The 8,443-nt window shown below is 41.6% G+C and overlaps 1 long non-coding RNA gene across 1 annotated transcript; it reads left to right on the top strand.

The window, feature by feature from the left end:
• Nucleotides 1-7,229: 7,229 nt before the first annotated feature.
• On the top strand, nucleotides 7,230-8,443 carry LOC143124684 (uncharacterized). The gene is made up of 2 exons (XR_012987064.1): nucleotides 7,230-8,075; nucleotides 8,356-8,443. It is a non-coding gene; the product is annotated as an uncharacterized LOC143124684 (long non-coding RNA).

Genomic DNA, 8,443 nt, shown 5'->3' with positions numbered 1-8,443 from the left:
GCACAATACTGCTTGGGTGTCAACATTACAAGTGCCGTGGGAGAAAATGCATGAAAGTTTAAGGAGGTGTATTTTGCAAAAGAAACTACCACAAAATTCGGATCGGAGACATATGGTGCTGGAGTGATTGCTGATGCAGTTAAAACAGTTTGTCTGAATCCTCCATTTAAGCAATGTGCTGAACTGGCAAAGAACATTGTGGATATGTACCCTGAGTCTTTCGAAGATCGGACTGAAGAGGGCGAACGTTTGGGCTGTGGGTATTACACCCTGAGCAAGCAGCTACGAACAAGAATTGAATTTTTAAACAGAGATAACACCCTGACACGTCTGCGAAAAACCCAAGCGGTCAGTTTCTTCGACTGATGTGGAGAATTCTGGTCCTTCCCCTAAATGTGCAAAGACTGACAGCTACGGCTGTATTAACTGGCAGCCTCTGCAACCACCTGAAGGGCAAACCCGAGATTCTCTCAATGAAAAGAAAAGGGAGCTCTTAACCATTTACTCTCAAGAGGGACAAAGAGCTGCAGAACAGAGGAGAGTCAGTGAGCTTATGACACTAACCTACGAGCCACAGCGTCGGGACATAAGTACGACTCCTACCCGAAGTGTGTCAGATTTGCAAAAAGAGTGGCCTTTCCTGTTCATACCAAAATTTATTTTGCAACATTTCAGCAAATTAACTGGCATTGAATTGGAAACAAGGTTGCAGGAATCCCTCACTGGAAAAGGAAAAAGAATTCTACAGTTTTTCAAAAGTCAACTTTTAAAATGGAAAAAAGAAGTCAAGATGGTTCTTCCCAGCCTTGAAAAAGAGATGGAAAGATGTAGATCCTGGACTTGCTGCAATACTAGTGCTGATGTCTTACTTCAGAGAGAAGGAAGAGGCCATTTTCCTCTTGGCTGATGTAAATATATTTTGTACTGTATTGCCAATTCACTTTTGTCTTTCCATCTTATTGGTATTTGTGATTTCTAAGTATATTGTGTGTGTTTGTATTAATTTTCTGTTGCAGGAAACTTCCACGCAGACAGATGTTGAGGCCCAGATATCCTTACCAAGCACACCTTGCTCGGTAATGCAACTAATGCACATTTCATTGCCTCATGCCACCATCTTATGCTAAATCTTTTATTTTGCTTCTTCCAATGTTTGTATCACATTGTCCCGAGTTGGGCCTCATCCTTTTCCTACCTGTGTCTTGAGAATTTTGTCATGTCCCCCCTGGGTTTGGTTTGTCCCTTGTCTTGCCATCGATGTGTGGGTCTGCTGTGTTTCTCTTATACAATTAATGTTTTGTTGTGAACCTGGTTGTTATGGTAATTGTAAAACTCTATAAGGTTGCTGTGCCATTTCAACCTAACACGGCATTGAACTTTTCAACTTTTTCAGGAGATTCCATTATGGGAGCAAAAAAGTGGATGCTCTCTATTGACGGCAGAGTCATCCTCTGTTCTGATTCCTCATTCCCAACTGCGCTGGCTGTCCTCTTTGCATCGTTCTTCAACATTGAATACCCTGTGGAAGCAGCTACATCACTTGAATTTATCCAGAGGTAAGAGCTTTTTGGGATGGGAATACATACTTGCGCCTAAACACCAACAGACTTGCACACATTCACTCACTCATGTCTGCACAGATATCCAACCATTTATTCACCCATCCACCAATTCACATGCACGCAGGCATGCATGCACCTACGTACCTACCAGGGTTCTAAATTAACACCCGCCAACCCGCCAAATGCGGGTTAAAATTCATTTTGGCGGGTGTTAATAAAAACTTACTAGCCAGTTTGGCCGGTGATGCATGAGGCATTACATGCATGCATGATACGGCTCTGTTTTCGGTCATATATCCCCCGGCAGTAGGCTACTTCCTACATTTCCCATAACCACTGTGCCGTAATGCTACGTCGGCTGCACGCAGTTTGCAGTGAAACCAGCGCGAGAGACCATGGAAACGAACGGAGCGTCTACCAGAAAACACAAGGATTCAGAAGAACGAACGGAACCAGAGCAGGGAGCAGACTGAAAGAGGAGGGAGTTAGCCAGTAAAGTAAAGTAAAAAGTACCTAACACATGTACATAACACAAATGCATAATGCATTACGAAATATTAACGCAATTAACGCATTGTGTTTAGCTATTTCCTTTGTGGGGGGCTGATGTCATGTAACGGAGGCCGCAAAACCTGAAGCAGCAAGATCGTTTATTTGATTGTCTATGGAGTTAGCTGAAGATGGAACGTGAGGAGCTTGTAGGCGAAAATGTTCAGTTTTAAAAAGGTAGCCTGATCAGTTATCACCACCACCACACGCATCACGCACTGTTCGTAGGGACAGAGAGGGACCAACATTTAGCCAATAAATAGTAGCTGTACTGCAAACTGTTTTTCACTCTTGTTAGAGAAAGTATACAATGTCAACATGCACCAACAGCATGTTACATAAAGATGATACTTTTCGGGTCCTCTCTATAAAGATCCAACTTGAACATAGGCCCTATGCTACTCCATTTAATTGAGAACGAGTCTGGGTGTGCAGGAGAGGGAGAGAAAACGAGTGGCAGGTTCTAGCTGGCTTGTCATTGTTGATGATAATTTATATCTCCTTTTTAAGTTAAGATTAAACTAAATGTGGCAGTGGTTGGTACAGACTGATGGGGGCGAGAATAGGAATGAAGCAGGTGATGAGGATATCGACAGAGAAATAGATAGATAGAGATCCCAAACATGAAATGAAGTTAAGTGCACTTTCTGTGTATATTGTGTGGTATGTATTCATGCCAACAATGTTAATACAATGACCAAATGCATTCAGTGACACTCATCTCATAAACTCATAATTCTCTTATTTTCACCGGAAAAAAATGGCTAATAGAAATTCTGATTGGCTAGTAACTTTAGAAAGTTACCAGCCACATTGGCTGGTGATCAAAAAAGTTAATTTAGAACCCTGGTACCTACACTCATGTAGACCTTGACACACATACATACTTGCGTTCACACTCATACACCTGTGTATGCTCACACAAGCGCAGGAGCCTACACAGCCCCACACACATTCCCATATGCAGATAGGTGCGCACAGGCACTTTCACCCTCATACATACACAAACACACAGGCACACAGACTAGGGTTTAATCCCGGGAGACGGGATTCCCGGGAAATCTGATCAAAACTATTTCCCGATTCCCGGGAAATGTTATGACGGGAAACGGGAAATGAAAGTAAAAAAAAAATTCCAGTGCGCTCCTATTGGAGTGCGCGTCTATTGTTGTCTTACGGTAATGTTGCATTCAGTAGCCTACGCAGCAGTATCTACCGCCTAAGGATGTCTACTGCCAGCTTTGTATGGGAGCATTTTTAAAAGACTTGAAAATGAAAACGCAAAGTGCATGTTGTGTGACCAGATTGTCAGGTGTTCTGGGGGGTCGACAATGGGATGTTTAAAAGATAAATATGCCTGTCCTGCCTTAATAAAGAAACATTTGGTTAACTTCGAGTGATTATTCCCGTTTGCAGCCGTTAACAAATCTCAATAGCCACATCATGGATTTCGTTTATCAGAATGGTTTAGGAATCATTCCATGGTTTACTTTAGGAGATTTTGTCAGTTTTTATAATGGAGTTCTGTAATATATTGGTTTTATAAGGGTTGCCTAGACAATCCACTTGGCATTTCATAGTCAGTGCTGCGGCAGATAGGCCTATCACGCACGCAGCAGAAATGATAATTGCAAACTTTGTCGATGGACATAAACTGTGTTCTTTTGGCCTAATAATGATACAAATAATATAAAAATGTCAGTTTGCGATTTGGGAACGCATATTTGAGTGATATCATACATTACTTGGGCTAAAAACAACTACAAAAAACAGCTATTTCCCGGGATTCCCGGGAAATGCGTCGTCTTTTCCCGGGATTTGATACATCTCATTTTCGGGAAAAATATTAAACCCTAACACAGACACCGCACACATGTACACTCTTCCAACCCACAGACACACACTCGTATTCCCACATGCATGCCTTGACACATGCACCTTCACGCTCAATGGCAGGCGCACGCACACACACACATGCATCTGTACATCCACACACATGTGCCTTTATTCCCACAAGCACACGCCCGCACACTAACACACACACTCAGGCCTTGGCACTCACACACCCTCAAACATACACATTCACACACAAGCGCCTATACACATCCACACATGCACACAACAGCATGTACCTATTCACACACATAAACACACTATCACACAAAGAAACATAAACATGCACAACAAACAAGTCCTACTGGCATACACATATACACGGGGTCGTGCCTGCACACCCCCACATGCGTGCATCGACATAGGCACAAACAGCATGTACTCAAACACACAGACGTCACGCTCACACATAGACACCGCACACGACACACACATCCACACACAAACTTGTACCTACACACATGCACATACTGTAAGCTCGGTAGGGTTGGGTATCGTTTGAATTTGAACGATTCCAATTCCGATTTCTTATTTCGATTCCGGTTCCTAGTGATTCTCGATTCCGATTTTTTTAAGAGGCTGGGTCAAAAAAAGTTTAGGATATTTTAAATGAGCTAGCTAACCAACGGTCTTACTCAGGGTATCTGCACATTTTCCAAGTGCAAATTTAAATACTTTTAAGACCTTTTCAAGACATCTAAATGAAACTTAAGACTATACCACGGCAAAAAGATATATATGACTGTTTATGCAATAGTTTTTTTTTCCTACTAATTTTAACCCCCACCCCATTTTGGATGTCTACAGAAGTTACCAAATATATGTTGGCGAAAGAAAAATAATTGTGTGTGAATTACCTTCAAAGCTATAAATGCCCAATTTTAGGGTCTGGGCTGCTTGCTTTTGAAGCTGGCTGTACATATTTGGTTTTGCTTACTGCTGAGGCTGACTGTTCTTCACCTGTGTCTGTAGTAGCCTAGGCTACTTGCCAAAGACATGTGCACTGGACTGGATTCCCTTCAATATTTTTTTCAAAGTTAGACTAAGCTATTTACATATTTTAATAAGCCTACTTTATATAATTTACTATGTGCATCTATTGTCCAATATGCAGCACAGCAAATTAAAGTTAATCCACTACTTTACATTTTGCATACCAGTTGTATCTAAACCAACCAAAGCTTGACTGAAACATTGTAAAACCACTGACTTGTTTTAAATTAATTAAGAGACAGGTCCTCCTCGCATGATCCTGCTGAAAACCGCTGGTTTCATCTCAAGCACGCACGTATTATGAACACACGTTTTTATGTAGCCAGTCGCCGACATTCAAAAAATATGCGGTTATAGTTCACAACTTTTGCGAAGTAGGCCTAGCCTACTGGGAAACGCTGGCAAGCAAGCTGCTGCCAGATATTACAGGTAGGCTTAGACAGATATAACTTAGACAGATATTTTCTTCCCTAGGCTAGGCCAGCAACACACGCTGGAAAGATGCAAACAGATCAACTTAACATTTAATTGCGAAGCACTGCACATAATTTGACCAGCAGTCTTCGCGTCCATAGTTTGTGAAACGATGCTGCGTCCGAGCAACGATTTTAGATGCCAACCCAGATAGCAGGTGGTAATGATATTAATTTCCCTACTTCATTCAGTGTTGCCAACTCTCGCGAGACAAATAAGCAACTCTCACCTCAAAAAGAAGCCCAAAAGAAGCCCAATGCCGCTTTAACCTGCCACAGCCTTAACAGCGCCTATTTGTATAATGAGTGAAACAATTACTTTCCAAAGCCAAAACTATCATTTATTTTACTTTGTATTAAAACATTTGCCCCCCAAAAATTAGGCTAAATTAAACTCATTGCAAATGTAACAACATAGGCTACACATTCGCACACGTGTGTGTGTGTGAGAGAGGTGTGTATTCCTTCCTGTGTGGTTTATTACGAATATGAATCAAACCGTAACAATAAAAAAAAAAATCAACAATAAAAAAGTGGACCAATAGGCCTAGCCCACATGGCAATTATTACCCTGGCCTTTATTTGTTCGAATAAACGATGCCCCTGGCTATTAGGCCCGGCTATAGAGAATATAATCTCGGCCATAATTTGAGGATTTACTGTATGGCCATAGGATCTGCTGAGTATTCAGGGTATAACCTACATTGAAGACAGGTATTTTCTACTCCTGCATTTGTGAAAATAATTCCGTTCACACCTGATGATGAAAACAGCCATAGACCTGAACTCATTGATCAGACAGGTGACCAAATTCCAAACCAACAAGGGAACAGCGTGAAGCAATGCAAAACGCCGCAAAAGCCTTGGACAGCTGTAGCGATAGTCTGGAAAAAGAATAATATTTTTAGATGTGCAAACTGTTACACGGGAAGTATATAGGCCTACGCAAATTTTCATTCAGCTTTGCGCAAGAAAGGCTGGTGAAACACGGAGTCGCATTTTCTCAGGTCTCGCCTGTTTTCTCGCATTGTCCTGACCCTTGTTCTGACTTAGACCTACCCTTAAATTGATTATTGTGACTTAATTTGAGCAAAGTAAGAGTCTGCAAATGGCACCCTCAAATATCATGCTAGAAAAGTTCCATCAGCGCTGGCGCTCGTTTGGCATGGTTGATGCGCGCAAAGGTTTGGCCCGACCGCCATTTCAGAATGTCATTTCAAGACAGCTCGTTTACCTGGAAAAGTCGGAATACTATGACGTCTTTTGCCGGGATGGAGAACAACTCCAGTCCACGCAGAGCAGAACAAGGATGTGCCTACATATATGTGTTATAAGAACTCTTATTAGCCCGCGCTGCCATTCTTAGACTGACCGGCTGTGCGCAATTTACAGCCAATTGCATGGGCAGCCCCTTTGACAGCACGTCAGTCCATAATTCTTTGAATTCGCCTTACTGTCGCCTAATGTCACGATGTAGGCAAACGACCATGCATGGAAATAAATAGGTTAGACAGTCCAACAGGTTGTTCAAATGAAAATTGTAGGCTATGGTATATGGGCGATTGATTAGGATAGGCCTATGCGCAAATCGGAATAGCTGTTAATTTAACCTATGAAGCGTTTTACCAATAAAAAATAAAACATCCAGAAACAGATTTTCTATTAACTCTGCGCTCATGATGAGTATGATAGAAATTTCATACAAACTAAATTGGAGTCGTTTAAGCAAAGTTATTGCAGAGTTAAGGACATCATTGGTAGTGAAGCACAACACGATGATGAAACGTCTCGAAAATCGCCTCTGATTATCACACACATCACAGTCTACCCTGATAGCATAGGCCATATAGGCAAACTCTTAGGTGAATGAGGGATATAGTCGGCGCAACAGGCTGCATTGTCTCACTGGATTCGCTCACACAGGCTCAGACGAAACATGCGTCGTCCTCTCCCGACCCATCAGTTCGCGCGTTGTAGGCCTATGTGCAATCTGGAAGTCAGGGAGAGGACCAAGCAAACAGCTTCGAAAACCTCACAAACAAACTATGCCTGGAATTAATGTTCCAGTCAATTGAAATGTAAAAAAACCGAGTCGCGTATTATTTTTATTTTTAAGCAACCACGTTTTCAAAAGTAAGCCCAAAAAACCGCAACCCGCGACTCCACGTTTTTCCAAGCGACTTTCTGTAAAAACAAGCCCAAAGTCGCGTATTATAAGCGGACTTGGCAACTATGACTTCATTGTCAACTGGCTGCTAAAGAAAAAAAAAGGTATTTTGGAATGGCACAAATTTAGAAACCATGGGGGTGCACTATGTTCCCATGGCCACTTCATTTCTACAGTAAGGCTGGAAAAGAAGATATAGTTGGCTCAATATTGATCATATGTTAGTTTCATTATTTTTATTATTACTTAGCAGTGGTAAAAGTAGTCAATTGTTGTTTGTGTCAGATCTAACAGTGCTATGAAACAACCCCATATTCTTGGCACGCATGCAGAAATCCAAGCAGTAACGTTAATCAAGGATCTTTGGTTTGCTCACTATCAATCTTTTGACATGATTTGCCAGCCTGGGGTTGGACTAGGACAGCCCAACTTTTTAAGGTAGGCTATCTGCTTTTTATCTCTGTTGGTTTATTCAGAGACAACAACAAGCAACCGAGCGATAAGTAAACAAGTAAACCGAACTTTACTGTAAGGTTATACTATTATTTTCCAGCAACAACAACTAGCTTAGCTTAAGCAAAACAGCCATCACAATAACTATTTTGGAAAAACCAGTGATAATGCTAACAGGATCACTGATGATAAAAAACGAGTGTAATTGTGACAGGCTATTTTCAAAAAGGAATAAATGGCTAATGTTTATTTTGTGTTGTTGCAGATTGACCATGGAGATGACTGAGGAAGACAGCCTGAATATCGATGGGAACAGTGGAATTAACACGACTTAAACTTTGTCTGGGATTGCA

Source organism: Alosa pseudoharengus, unplaced genomic scaffold, assembly GCF_046254945.1.
Source record: "Alosa pseudoharengus isolate Yale_2024_CS ecotype anadromous, Long Island Sound unplaced genomic scaffold, YU_APseudo_1.1 YU_APseudo_1.1_scf_15, whole genome shotgun sequence".
NCBI classification, from domain to species: Eukaryota; Metazoa; Chordata; class Actinopteri; order Clupeiformes; family Clupeidae; genus Alosa; species Alosa pseudoharengus.
Note: the sequence above shows the minus strand (reverse complement) of the source record. Positions and strands in the feature narration are given on the sequence as shown.